The sequence below is a fragment of the Cavia porcellus genome, unplaced genomic scaffold, assembly GCF_034190915.1.
Source record: "Cavia porcellus strain 051 isolate PalLab524CR breed Dunkin Hartley unplaced genomic scaffold, mCavPor4.1 scaffold_3, whole genome shotgun sequence".
In the NCBI taxonomy this organism is placed as follows: domain Eukaryota; kingdom Metazoa; phylum Chordata; class Mammalia; order Rodentia; family Caviidae; genus Cavia; species Cavia porcellus.
The window spans coordinates 103,929,101-103,943,960 of NW_026947486.1; the positions used below are offsets into that span (position 1 = coordinate 103,929,101).

At 38.7% G+C, this 14,860-nt stretch overlaps 1 pseudogene; it reads left to right on the plus strand.

Moving 5' to 3' along the window:
- Positions 1-13,381: 13,381 nt before the first annotated feature.
- On the plus strand, positions 13,382-14,298 carry LOC100717341 (endophilin-A3-like; annotated as a pseudogene).
- The last annotated feature ends 562 nt before the right edge of the window (positions 14,299-14,860 follow it).

Sequence of the window (14,860 nt, forward strand, 5' to 3'; positions counted from 1 at the left end):
TAAATTTAAAAAAACACACTACAGTACCCATTGCTGATCCCAGAGTGTCATGATGTGAAATCCAGCAGTACTATTATTCTTTGTTCAGAATGATTTTAACCTGCTTTAGTTTGTTTAATCTCAACATAAATGAAGATAAGGATAACTGCATGTATGTTTAAGTGTATAGGCTTGACAACCATGTTACTAAGTTTTTGTTGGACAGTTGAACAGAACTGTTTGCGCTCTCGTGTTTGAATTCCCACTTTACATGTTCCATTCTTGTACCTTGAACAACTATTTGTAAAACAACAATATGTAAACATCAACTAGTGATTTCTTTGTTTTGTTTTTTGTTTTTTTGTCTTTTTCATTTTTATCGGTACCAGGGATCCAACCCACGACTGCCTGCTTGCAAGGCAGGCGTTTATGCTGCTGAGCTAAATCCCCAGCCCCAACTAGTGATTTCTTTATTTTTTTCTCTGAACATATGCATTATTTATAACTATCTTCTGTTTTGTTTAGTTTTTCTTTAAATAAAATTTTTTTAAAAAACCAAAGAATCTACTCTTGATCATTCTAATTTTAAGATGAACAAGATCCCAATATATTTCAATCTTCTGGGCCAGGACTCAAATTCCATGGGAAGTCTCATGTGCTTCCCTAGCTTATGTAACTATCGTTTGACCAGAGGATGGTAGGGCAACATCTAGTGCGAAAGGGATTTTTCTTCCATAAGAGAAAGGTGGTCTTTCTATAACTGGGGCATGGCTTCCATGCAAGTAGAAATACAAAATGTGCTTCATATCACTGAGAGTGGAATTTAGGATGCAGCTTACTGGATGGATTGGAGGGAGATTTGGAAGCTAAGCTGTAATCACTTTTGCATGACTGGTGACTATGAGAAAAAGTAGGACTTGACAGAAGGAAGACCAGCAAAGGATCTAAAGAAAAACTAGAAGAATGAACTGTCAAAGAAACCGTGTTAAGCAGTGTCAAATACTCTAGTCCAGAAGAGTACAATTGAATGGGAAATTTTCTGTTGTTCTTGAAACCCCAGTCTGTCCTTTTCTCCCTCTTTCTACCTTTCTCTTCCTTTATTTTCTTTCTCACTCTCCCTCTTTCCCTCCCTACCTTCCATGCTAGGGGTTGAACTCAGGGCCTTGCCTATACTAAGCAAGAGCACTACCTCTCAATTACATCAACATCATTCTGTTCTTAATGTTGCAGATAAATAATCTTCTTCATATGAGCCACCCAATGCACACATAAAAACTGCCTTCCCCCGCTTAACAACTTATTCTCCATTGCTTTCCAGATCAGGATCTATAACTTCTAAGTTGACATAACAATCTTCCATGTTCTGGTTCCTTCTTCCTTCTCAAGTGAAATCTCATGTTACACTATTTCTTGCTCTAGCTGTGTCATACCTTACCTATGTGACTTTGTACTCTGTGGTTGGTATCTGCCACTCAAACCATACTGCTATTTCATTCATCCTACAAGACCCATTGGAAACACAGCTCCCTCAGGAAACATTTTCTGATCACCAGAGTCTGGAGTAATGCCATTCTCATTATGCATGCTGTGCATTCCCTTAGCATTCTTTATCTTACACCATACTTCAGTATCTAGTACAGTGCCTGGCACATAGGAGGTGCTTAAAAATGTGCTGAATAAGTGAATAAATAAATGAACTCCTGAATAAGCAAGCTTTGGTAGTGGTGGAAAACAATTACCTGAGTATGGTAGCTATAAAACCCCAGTGTGTTAAAGAGATGTAAAAGAAGAGCAGTGATAGAATAGGAGTTACTCTGTATGTGTGAAATTTATCAGAATTTATTTAATCTTGGGTAAACATGTGAATCTGAGGGCTTCTTGGCATCTTTCATGAGTCACTATATTTTTTAAGCACTAGCTAGCCATGACTCCTTATTGTCACTGTAAGTGACACTGTGACAATGGTATGCTGGTGTGCAGCTTTACCAGTGTGTTCACTTCCAAACCACACCATCAAAACAACTTTCAGTGAGAAATAGAAATGCTTATTATGACTTGACTAATAGCCATTGTGTATATATGTCAAATTAATCACAATGCAGCCCATAAAGATGTACGAATTTTTAAAAATGGCTTCCAATGGCCAGTCGATTTCAGTGCTTTTGCATGTGATTAAGTATGAACTGGTCTTTTTTGCACACACTCATAATTAGAAGAGTTTTTGACAAATGCGGATTATTCATGTAGTTTTAATGCATGGAATCATATTTCGAGTTTCTCTCTGAAATCTGGTTCCATGACCAGATTATTTCTAAGGATTCCACAATTTTCTCAAAAGGCGTGTAAAACACAAACAAGATTATCAATTCACGTTAGACTATTAAATGTGCTTTATCTATTCCAGTCTGTTGCTGTGGAAATAGATACAACATAGGAACCTTGGCAGTATGACAAGCAATTAAAACACCAAGATGTTTAGCCATGTATGAGTATTTTCTCGCAGGGAGACCTCAAAGCTTAGCCTGCCACTGACATTGTTAGTCACCGAATCAATTACACAAGATGAGGTTGGCAGGTGTAATTACATATTTCTATGGTGATTTTATACAGCCTACCTTGGAGACCAACAAGCCTGTTACTTTGCACTCATTGAAGAAATAACTTATCTAGAAAGTATTTGGAGTTGCAGAACCTCTTTGGAGTAAAGGAAATCCAAATTAAAACAAAACTCCATTGCCAATTTCATCTAATGTAGTTGGGTCTTGGAACATGGTCATTGTCATTGGAATAGTGTCCAGCTGTCAGGTGATTATACCCTCACATGCTTTAGAAACTAAATGTAACAATTTTATGAGTCTGGACTGAAGACAATTGATAGTAAAAGTACCAGATGCTGGAATGAAATCAAACCAAGGTTAGTAATCTGCTTAGAAATGGAGAACATGCTTTTACAAAATGAGGTTAGATTTTGTGGGTAGATGCGTTTGTTTTTGCTTTATTTTTATCAATTCAAATGATTTAGATTCTATGGTAGGAAGAACTCAACAGCATTGTTGCTTTCTGTATGCAGTGTCTTTGTTAGAATAGTTTAAATGCACTTTGAGAGATTATTGTTTTCATATTCCCATTTTCCCCCAAGTGAGATTTTTTGAAAAGGTGGAATTGAACCAAATCAGCTTCAAATATCTCATAGAGAATAAGGAAGGTGATTTAAGAAATGTAATTGTCTTTTTAATCTCCCTCCTGCTTCACCAAGGCATCCCTCAAAGGCAGGATAGTTTTGTCATTAATGAAATCTTAATTAGCATATGTCTAGATCAGTGTTCGATGCCGATCTGGGTCAAAGGCACCTATGATGCGTCTGCCTTACCAGAGGGTTAAGTTGAGCTGTGTAAATGAAGTCTGTGCTCCATGCGTGAGCATATTGGGAAATAGCCAGCAGCAATCAGCAAATGCATAGACAGTGCCCATGTTGTCACGTCTGTTTGCAACCTAATTTTACAAATGTAACTGTCTCCAGGAATCTTTATACATGAAAGAAATGGAAAATAAATAAATAAAACTAACTCACTTACCATTTATAATAGTGCCAAGCTTCACCTATTTTGAGAAATGTACAACACATCCTCAGTTATCAGCTGTATTTTCAAAGGAACCTACTTTCTGAGTAACACTGCCACAGGTACTGAAGGAGAACACTGCTTGGTGCATGGTCCTTCAGGGAACTGAGTTTACTTCAAAAAAGGAGTCACCTGTCAAACCACTCCCTGTCTTGCTTGCCAAACTGGGGAGTACCACCTGAAAATGCTGTTGGCCTGTATGGAAGGAGCAAGTTAATGTAGTTAGAGCAGGGAGGAAAGGTCAGTTGGAGGAATGGAGTAAAAGCCAGAGGTCTATAGATATTGATGGGAAAAGGAAAGGAGAAAGCATTTCCTTTGAGAGGATCAGCAATAAGAATATTGAATTCTGGAAACAATGACACCATCTTTCTGGGTGCAACAAAGGGTTAGTGTTTGTGAGTGTCGTGAGATGAGTTTGGAGAAAGAGTGGAGCTTGCAGCACCAGGCAGTAGAAGCTGAAATTTATTGTCTAGGCAGTGGTGAGATACTGAAAGCATTTAGGAAGAGTGACACAAACAAGAAAAAATTTTAGATGTAGAACTAGTGCCCCTGACACCCGCCAAGGTGGGACTCAGGCAGCTTATTTGCCCATCCTCTTGGTAAGTGCCCCTGGCGAGGGCCAGGAGAACCAGCGCTCCCGAGACCGGCCATGGTGGGGCTTAGGCAGCTTCTTTGCCCGCCTTCTTGGTAAGTGCCCCAACACGGGCCAGGAGGAGAACCATTGGTTCCCGTGAGCCTACTGCATGGGGGCTGAAAATCAAACACTCTCCCGCCCCCACCCCCATGTCGGTAGCTACTAGGGATAGATGTCTCAGCATCTCTCGGAAGGATGACCACGCGCAGTGTACCAAATGCGGGGGATTTCCTTCTATCTTCTGCTTGAAGGCAAAGGTTGTTTTCACTGTTTTGTTTTATATTTCTTTTGCTCTATTCAATACTTTCAATTAGTTTTATAATGTTCTGTTTTTGGTTTGACTTTGCTATACCTAATTGACTGGACAACTATTGTGAAGTTAACGAGATATACCATAGTACCTGTTACTACCATCCCAGTATCCTACTGTGAAACTCTGTACCAATTTCACTGCATTGTCTTGATTGGCTTTGTTCTGTCTTGTGCTGTTCCATTCTTACTTTCAAAATAAAATTTTAAAAAATTTAGATGTTTGCTTGGGTGGCCATAGAGCATTTGTTCTCCAGTTGTGATCCATCAACAAGTAATGTAAGTAGCACCTGGAAACTTGTTTAAAATGCTGATTCTTGGGTCTGGGGACATAGCTCAGTGGTATAGCACTTGCCTGATATGCGCAAGGCCCTGGATTTTATCTCTAGCATGAGAGAGAGAGAGAGAGAGAGAGAGAGAGAGAGAGAGAGAGAGAGAGCCCTACTCCTATCCCCTATGGCCCCTTCTGGAGAATTGGTTACATGACTCTTCCGCCCTCTAGTACAGATACTAAAATTCATGGATACTCAAGTCTCTTATGTAATTGTCATAGTACTGGCATATAACTTTCTCATAGCTTCCTGTTTACTTTACAACATCCCTAGATTACTTGTACTAATACAGTGTGAATGCTATGGAAATAGTTGTCTATGGTATTATTTAGGGAATAATGACAAGAAAAAATATACACTTTCAGTAGAGATGCAATTTCTTTTCTGAATATTTTTGGGGTGCATTAGGCTGGAATGATAGATGCAGAACCAGTGGATCTGGAGTGCTGACTACAGTATATGTATTATGGGAAGCCAGGTAGGAGGTTCCTGCGTAATTCAGTTGCTGTACTGGAGGACTGAGATTAGAATCTTCATCTCACCATTCAAATAAGTAAACCACTGTCTGGGGAGTGCAATCTATTGACTTTTCTCCTCTCTATAGTAGTCAGTTAATTGATGAACCTATACAATGACAGTTACATACACATTTTAATACTTATACTATTAAAACCATGTGAGGAGGCAGGCAGGGTAGCCTACATATAGAATGATTTGATAGCTGGAATTTTAAAAGACCTTTTGAATCTCTCTGCCTGCTCACCATGTAGCTATTTATCTTTCTCTCACATTTTCTCTGTGTTCTACATCATTATAATACTCTCCATTTTTTTTTTTTTTTTTTTTTTTTTTTTTTTTTTGGTAGAGGCTAGTCATGACTCATCCATATAACACTACTGGAGATTCTTGTCTCTCTGATAACCTGTTGTTAATTTCTTCAATGCCATTTTTATGGCCACCATGTGTTTTGGATTTCCTTCAGTTTAGAGCCATGTTTATTGCATTTGGGAGCCTGAGGAGGGGTTCTCTGCATCTATGACATATAGGGCCGGAGAAAGGAACTTTGGAAACCAGAGATTTAGCATTGAGAAATGAAAGCAGTTAATTTTAGATTGCTGACTTTTTAAAAGCATTTCAGCTAGTCATTCTGTCAAAGGGAAGGCAAAACTAGTGTTTAGGCACTTTAAAAGTACTACATTGCACTTTGGAATCTAAAGTCCGGAGTTTGTGCTTTTACTCCGCCACTTACTGAGCTATGTGACTTTATGCAATTTACTTCAGCTGTCTGAACTTTAGTTTCATTAGTGAAGTAAGGGGTAGTGGTGTTTCCTAGGCAAACTATATATAATCTTGGCGAACTATCGAGTGCTGTATAAAGGTTATTTGCTATAGTTTTGGTGATGTAATGCTTGATTTTGTAGAAAACCAAGCAGAATTGCAGAGACAAGCCAGTCTACTCCTGGCTTTATATATGTTCCCTCAGTTGATGGCTAAATGTGATAGTTGTTTGATTGTGTAACATGGGAGTAGTCTGACTTTAAAATGAGATTTTCTGGGTATCCTTGAGTTATTGTTTTCCCTAACTTGGCTACAACTTCAAAACACCTGACATTCAGAAATGTTTAGACAACAGGTATATAGAAATTTTAGTACATTGTAAGAGAGCGTCTAGGGGCATGTAACACAGTGGTAGAGTGACAGACAGTAGCATGTGCAAAGCTCAGCACCACACACACACTTATACATGCACACACACGAATGACATCTATAGGTATGGATTAATCACAGAACGCTCCAATTAAAATTTTTGAACCCAGGAACATTCTGTCATACTTTGATTCCTGTGTTGATCTATTCCCTCAGTTCAGGTTTTTTATTCATAAAAAGGGATTTATATTGGAACCTGCCTCATAGACTTTGTAAGAATTACATTTAAAATAGCCAGGAAATGAAACCAACGTAAATGCCCATCAATAGATGAATAAAGAAAATGCAATACATAATACACAATGAAATTTTATGTAGCCACAAAAAGGATGAAATCCTGCCATGTGTAACAACATGGAGAACCTTCAGGACATTATATCAAGTGAATTCAGACATAGAAAGACAAACACCTGAAGATCTTACATAAGGCTCTAAAAAATGAATCTTGTGGAAATTGAATGTAGAATAGAGATTACAAAAGACTCTAGATAGTAGGGGAGAGAGGCGATAGGAAGAGGCTGATGAATGGGTGCCATGTTATAGTTACGTAAGAGGAGTACGTCCTGGTACTCTATGGGAAATAGAGTGGAAATAGTAACAATGCATGGTTACCTTGAAGTAGCCAGAAGAGGGGATTTTGAGTGTACTCACCAGAAAGAAATGATAAAAGTTTAAAGTGAAAGCTATGTTGACAACCTGATTTGATCAGCACTCAATGTGAATATGAACCAAAGTCTCAATTTATACCTCATGAACCTACTACCTGTCATTCAAAACATAAATGAATAGATGTTAATATAGTGCAAAGGTCCTGCAGCATTGGCGATGCTAGTTTTTTCTTTTTTTTTTCAAGGACATGTTCCCTAAGTAGGGTGTTGCCATAGGTTCTCAAGACATTTTCCTATGTGCTTTATGGTGTTTAAAGAATTTTATAGGACATATATGGTTCAGAGACTTAGTATGATGAATGATATTATTAAAACATACTTATTGAAAATCTGGGGACTCGATCCTTGCTCCATAGTTTTGAGTATCATCCTTGCCACGCATGAGGGTTACTAACTTCAAGCAGTACTTCAGACTGGAATTTGAGATTCTCTCCCTATAGTGTGAATTTGATCTCAGTAATCCTCTCAATGGTGCTCCTCCAAATCTGCTTCACTCATTGCTCCCCAAATACTGTAAGTAGGTCCTACTTCAGCATCTTAGCTTAGGCTGTCCCCACTATCTTCCTTCATCCTCTGTTGTGTGCTATCTCTAGCATTAAAACTGCTTCAGGACTGCCTGTTTCATAAGGCCTTGCCTGACCTTTCACCGTTCCTCTGAACTGGAGCTTTACTATCACCTATGCTGGTTGAATGGAGGGTTTGGTGGGATGAATGACCAATGCTTACCCCAATTTTTAACAAACTCAAGTCTGTGGGTAAAGAAGACCTCTTGCATATTTTATCCATAAGAAGATATAAATATGATTTCCTCCACCTGAGTAGAAGCATCCTCAGAAAAGAGGGAACATGTGGGCATACAGAAGAGTTTCAATGGTGGTATTTACAGAACGAATGTGGGTGTATTTGGTCATTTAGACAAAAATCTATCTTTTAAAATAAACACATATTCACAGGTTGGGCCCCTAACATTTTCTTCCAGGTGTCACTAAGTTGTCTTTTTTAAAAAAATTGTTTTTTTTTTTTTGCCTTCTCAAGACAGGGTTTCATTATGCAGTTCAGGCTAGCTTTGAACTCACTTTGTAGTCCAGGCTGCCCTCTAACTCACAATGATCCTCCTGCCTCAGCCTCCCAAGTGCTAGGATTACAAGCATATGCCACCAAGCCCAGCTAAGTGTCATCTTTTAGAATAAATGCATGATTGCCTGTTATTGCTTTTGGAAATTTGAGTATCCCTAAAAGCCCATGTATTAGAGGCTTGGACCCCATCTTGGCAGAACTTTTAAGAAGTGGTGTTTAGTGAGAGGTCTTCCATTCATTGAGAGCATGCCTTAAAGGGGACATTGGGACCCTAACTACTTTCTTTTCCTCTTCTTTACTTTCTAAAAGCAGGATAAATCAGGGAAAGAGTTCTTTTCTGCTATGTACTCTGATTGCAGTGTGATGCCACAGGCCCAAAGATATGAGACTAAGCAGTCATTGACTGAACCCTCAAAAACTGTGAGCCCAACAAACCTTTTTGCTAAATAATTTATCTCAGGTATTTGTTATAGTGTTGGGAAACTGACTAAAACATCCTCAAAGCATTCATATCTTATCCTACATATAGAAGAAATGAGCACAAATTTTCTGAACACCTGCATGGTAATAAGTACTTTTCCACATAGTTCACAAACTCTGTCACCAAAACCCTTGCCACTGGCTGCTTTGGATTAGTTATTTGTGTTTTCATTAGCATTTTTCATTGTTTTGCTCCTCCTAGCAATTGGCACAGTTCCTGGCATCTAGTAGGTGCTAAATAAATGTTGAACAAATGGATTCATGGATACATTAATGAAATAACTCAAGGCTGAAAACATAGCCTTTAATTCTTTCCAATTTTTCTTCAAGAAACAGACATAATAAACCCCCATTTAACTTTTTAAAGATAAAACTCCCATGATTTTCAGCTACTCACTGCACTGCCATTTTGTACCTGGCTTTATGAAGTTGTTAAAAAAAAAAAAGTTTTTCTTGGAAAACTTTCACCAAGAAACTACCTAATGGGGGCCAGCTGCTGCTTCAGGTTTTATGAACACTTTGATAGAAACCACATTAAATAACAGTACTGGTTCACACATCAATTTTGCCATGTTAAATCCCAGCTTGCGCACATGGGGAGTTCATGTGATATTGACTTTTCATCATCATCTTTGCAAAAAAAAAATGTGATTTGGTCTGGCTCAGTCATTAGGAGACGTAAAGTGGAATAATCTCCAAGTGCCTTAGGAAAACTCAACCTGGTCATATGTTTTTTTTTTTTTTTTTTTTTTTTTTTTTTTTTTTTTTTTTTTTTTTTTTCTGCTTTGGAGTTCTGTGAAGCAGGTGAGGGTCGAGGATTACTGGAGAAATACCCCAACGGTTCCCTAAGTAGTAGTAGTTGCTGGGCTGTTTCACCACATTGCAAATGTCGGTAACTGTGTAGCCTCCCCTGTACTGTTGAGGCTTTTTCTTTTGCTGATTACCACTGCTTTGGTATTTCCCTTTGGTGCAATCTCTGAACTTCATTGGTTCCAGATGTCTCACCCTCTTTCCTCTATTGGCACCCAAGTAGGACAAGGTAAAAATGGCCCTGCAACCAGTTAACAGTTCCATATGGAGAAAAAATTTGATGTGTACTTTGAGGTACAGAACTTAGATTAGAATCCTGATTCTACGAAGGGACAGGTGAGTGCTATAGGTTAATCACCAAAGTGGGAAGGACATCAATTTTTTCATTGGTAAAATCAAAATAAATAGTGGATTGTCAATTTGGATTGGCAGTGGATAAGAACACAAGTTTAGAGCCAGGCAGTTTTAGGCTTGTCTGTAAGCTTCATTTTATATGCTAGTATTTGTGTGATACTCTATGAACCTCATATTTATCTGAACATCGGGGATAAATAATCCCTCATAGGGCTGTAACAAGGATTAAATAACACCATGAATGTGCAATGTAATGCCAATGATTGTAATTATTTTATAAGAAAGACAAAAGAGGACAGGGTATGACTGACTGTGGCAGAATTACCTCAATTTCGTTGTTTTCAATGTAAGGGAAATTTTTCTCCCAAAGAACTATTTTCTAGGTTTTGGAGATATTTTTGATTTTCATGACTTGGAGGATTTGGTCCTTTCTATTGTGGGTATTTCTAAACATTTTGCAATGTACAGAGAAGGCTCCTTGCCCCAGTGACAAAATAATAATAATAATAATGATGATAATGTTCACTGTCAAATGCTAATGCTGTGGCTGAGATAGTCTGTGCTAATCTGAGAAACACAATCTAATGGATTTAAAAAGCTACTTCATCTACTGGTTAGCCTAATATATTTCTTCTTTCCCTTTCATTCCTGTCAAATGATGTAACTTAAAATATTATCTATGAGTACAAACTCCATTAAGGTGGAGTTTCCCTTGCATTTGTGTTGCCTAATGTGCTCGATTCCTTTCCCCTGTTATATTCTCTTGTTACAAATATAAACATGATCAGATTATTTTGGGATTTATAGCTGACCTCTTGTCAACTTCAATTAGATACTGTCCAGTAGCCTGTAGGACTATTTGCTTGTCTCAGAAGAGAGTAGGAAGACAAAAGAGAGCTTGTAGTCTCTTAGAAGTGGGTCTCACAGAAGTGGATGGGTTTGCTTTGTGGGCTGGTCTCCTTCTGTGAGCCAGTCTGCCTTGATAACCAAATAATCTATAATGATTCTCAGCAATGACATTTCTAAAGGTTTCTAAAGTGTCTTATAAAACACATACATATAGATGTATGGAGAGCAGTTATAAGTGAGAGATTAGAGTCACAAAGATGCATGCCAGGAAACAGGATGATAACTCCTGAAACACAGTGGTAAATTTAGCTCTGAGTTTCCTGGAAGCCAAGGCAATCATGAAAATATAGTTCCAGGGCTGGGTGTATACCTCAATGATAAAATTCATGCCTAGCATGTGTGAGTCCCTGAGTTGATCCCAAGAACTGTATTGAAAAAGTAATTCCAGTGATGTAAAATGTTATGTTAGATAAACAATGACATTTTCTGCCCCTATTTCACAGTATGGACAGATTATCACATGGAAGAGGATATAAAGTTCACTGTAGAAATCATTCCATTGTCCTCTGCAGAGAATGGATTTTTTTCGGTCAATTTTGAATAATAAGCTGGATTCAGTGGCCTAGGACTCTAATTCCAGCTTTTGGGGAGGCTGAGATAGTAGGAATGCAAGGTCAGCCTGGAAAATTTAGCAAGACTATGACTGAAAACCTTTTTTAAAAAAGAACAATTCAAGGTTTAATGAATACATTTTCCTATATAGACCTAGATTAAATCAGTGACTTTCTGATTATTCAGTTTACATAAAATTAGGCCTTGGAGAATCTAAAGGGTCAAATAGGTGATCAACATATTTCCTTAGACTGCCCCTTTGATATTACTTACCTAACTCCAATTTGTAATATAACTTTTTACTTAAAATTAGACAACTCAGTGAATGACTAAATTTCAACTCTAGAAATGATTGTTGTATCAAAATAGTCTAAAATATGTCAGGATAACAAGTACTATCCAAATCACCGTAGTTTAATATAATAAAAACATGGTGTTGTACCCTGCTGTATGTCCTCCGTGGTTCAGTAAACTGGTTTGTCCTGTAAGTCAGTCAGGAGCATCACAAGACATCATCTCAACACTATTTCAGGGTTTACCAGACTAGGGTAATGGAGCTCTGGAAGGTCTGGCAGTTAAATGCTTCTGTTCATAAGTAACACGAAACACTTCACTCACACTTTACTAGCTAAATTAAGTGATGAAGGGATGGAGGTTTGGTTCCTCAGGTGTGTCTATTTCTTCTCCAGAGAAGAGCTACAATCATCTTGTTTAGCAACTGTCATGCCTCCCTCATTTGACAGCCAGCCAGGTGGCAGGGTGGGCATTCTGTTTGTAAATGAAGCAGGGTTCCTGATGCTCTCAAACAGATGGAGGGCCAATTGAAATTAGTAACAGATTATACTTCAGGGAAGTCTTCAGAAAGGACAGTGTTTCTCAGTCACCTCTTTGGAATTCTACTTAAAGCAGTTCAATTAGTCTCTGAAATACTGCAGCTACTCCTGCTAGCTTAGGAATGAGGACCTGCTGGCATTGCTCGGACTATCAGATCCCTTGGATCTCTTCCATATCTGATAGTTTAAGGATGAAGTTTCGTTGATGAGTCAAGTCGGTAGCTGGGGCTATTTCATTTTCTGGTAACAGAGTCAAACTTGGAACTCATAGACTTTGCAGTTTAGTTCTTTTCAACCCTGCTTTTCACAGATCTTTGACTTAAAGGTGCAGAGACCAGTTTATTTCATCTGTCCTGCAGCTTGGTGTCATTGTTGCTGCCGTCACAAACTCTTTGGACTGAAACAGGGTAGGATTGAACACCCACAGTAAGGTGACAGTTTAGGGCAAGCATTGGGAGAACACCACAACAACCCTTTTGCCTTTTCCGTATGCTAGCATACAAATTGCAAAAAATTGGAGCTGAGGTCCTGTACGTGGCTCAACACAGTCACAGGTGTGCCATATCACTTTTGGAAGTATGCACAGTGCCAGATGTTTTGAAGGGAATGACATTACGACTGCCATTCTTTGTTTTTCAGATTTCCTCAATTTGCATGTTAGCATACCATTCGCCATGTTGTTTTCTGATTCTGTTTATTCTTAGTGCATTCGTTATATACCATACACAGTGGACAGCTGCAGCTGGTCTCGTTCTCAACATTTTCTAGTTGGTTCTAATACAACTGTTATTCCTCTTTTTGCAATCAGGAGTGGATGAGAATGCTTGTTTTAAAGAGAACTTGATGAAAAAGGAAACCTGGAACAAGAAGTAGAATCCAATGGGAACATAAGAACTTTTAGATTTTCCAGGAAAATGCACAGGTGGTGGGGGAGGTGGCAGTATTAAGGGAGTTGTTAGAGACAATTAGGCAAAGCAAAAAAAGTAGCTCTGTGCACAGGGAGCACACAGGTGTGCAAGACAACGGCATCCAGGCTGTGGGACATAGAGAGCACAGCCATGATGTTGGTGGCCGGGTTGAAGAAGCAGTGAAAAAAAAAATACATGATGTAGAAGGAACAAAGATAGATGGCGAATTTCTGGATATAGAAAGGAAACTAGATGTTGCCAATAAAGCAGTTGCCAAAATCCCTTCAAAGGCCACTGAATACCTTCAGCCCAATTCAGCAAACAGAGATAAGCTAGGAATGCTGAGCACTGTGTCAAAGATCCCAGGGCAAGTGAGGACCTCGAGCTACCCGCAGGGAGGCTGCTTGCAAGGAGCTCTGAGAGGACTCTGCCTGGGCAACGTGTTTGAATCCATGAAACTAATGACCTAGGTGAAAGACTCTCTTGGCATGTAAAGCAAATTTTTATTGATGTACTTGAGTTACTACTCCAAGATAAAGATTTAAAAGGGATTGGGCACCACCTGAAAAAGCCAGGGGGCTGCCACCAGGATTGCAATTATAAAAAGAAGCGAGTAAGTAAGATTCTAGACAAAGGAATCAGACAAGTGGTAGAAAAGTTTGAAGGGTCCAAGGAGCTGGCAGAAAGAAGCACGTTTCATTTTTTAGAAAATGATATAGAGCAAGTCAACCAGTTGGCTGTGTTTGTGGAGGCCGCACTAGACTACCATAAACAGTGCACAGAGATCTTGCAGGAGCTGCAGGGCAAGCTGTAGATGAAGATAATGACTGCACACCGTGTCCCCAGGTACGAGTACAAGCCAAGACTGGTGCAGAGGAGTTCTGTAGGCTCAGTGGTTTTCTACCTCTGCAGCAAAGATGTCAGGGCCTAACCCTCCCAGCAGCAGCCCTGCCACCATGGTCTCTATGACTTTGAGTCAGAAAAACAAAGAAAATTAAGATTTTAAAGACAAGGACATTATTACAGTAACTAATAGATGAAAAACTGGCCTGAAGGAATGATACATGGGGAATCTGTATTCCTTCCTGTTAACTATGTGGAAAAGATTGTGCCTTTACCTCGGTGAATGTGAGACTCAAACTACAGACACACTTACTTCCCTGACTGAGATGCACATTCTGGCCCTGTGTTATGTGACCTCTGTACTCACTGACCAACTTAGTGACTTTTGTATACCTGTTCTCTTTCTAATGTATTTTGTATCAATTTAATTGATAGAAGGGATTCTCTTCTCCTTGCTACCTGAAAATAGTTTATTTCTTTGCTTATTGTTTTAATGCCATTGGTTAAATATATTTGTCCGATTGCTAAAAAAATAAACCACACTCGTTGTTGTCGATTACATCAGTAAATTGCTTATATATTGTTTGGCTGTGATAGAATGCAACATTTGAAACTAAGAAATGGTAAATACTTTGTTTCTTGACACTGCTGATGGCATTTGGTCTTTTCTGTTTCTCATGTGTTAACCTTACTTGCAAACAGCCCAATAAACATGACACACTGTGTTGACCAAAAAAAAAAAAAAAAAAAAAAAAAAGAAAGAAAGAAAAAGTAAGTGGAAAATATCTCACACGGATGTGAAAAGGAACTTTCAGTAAAGGCTTACTGTATAACATCCATTCTGT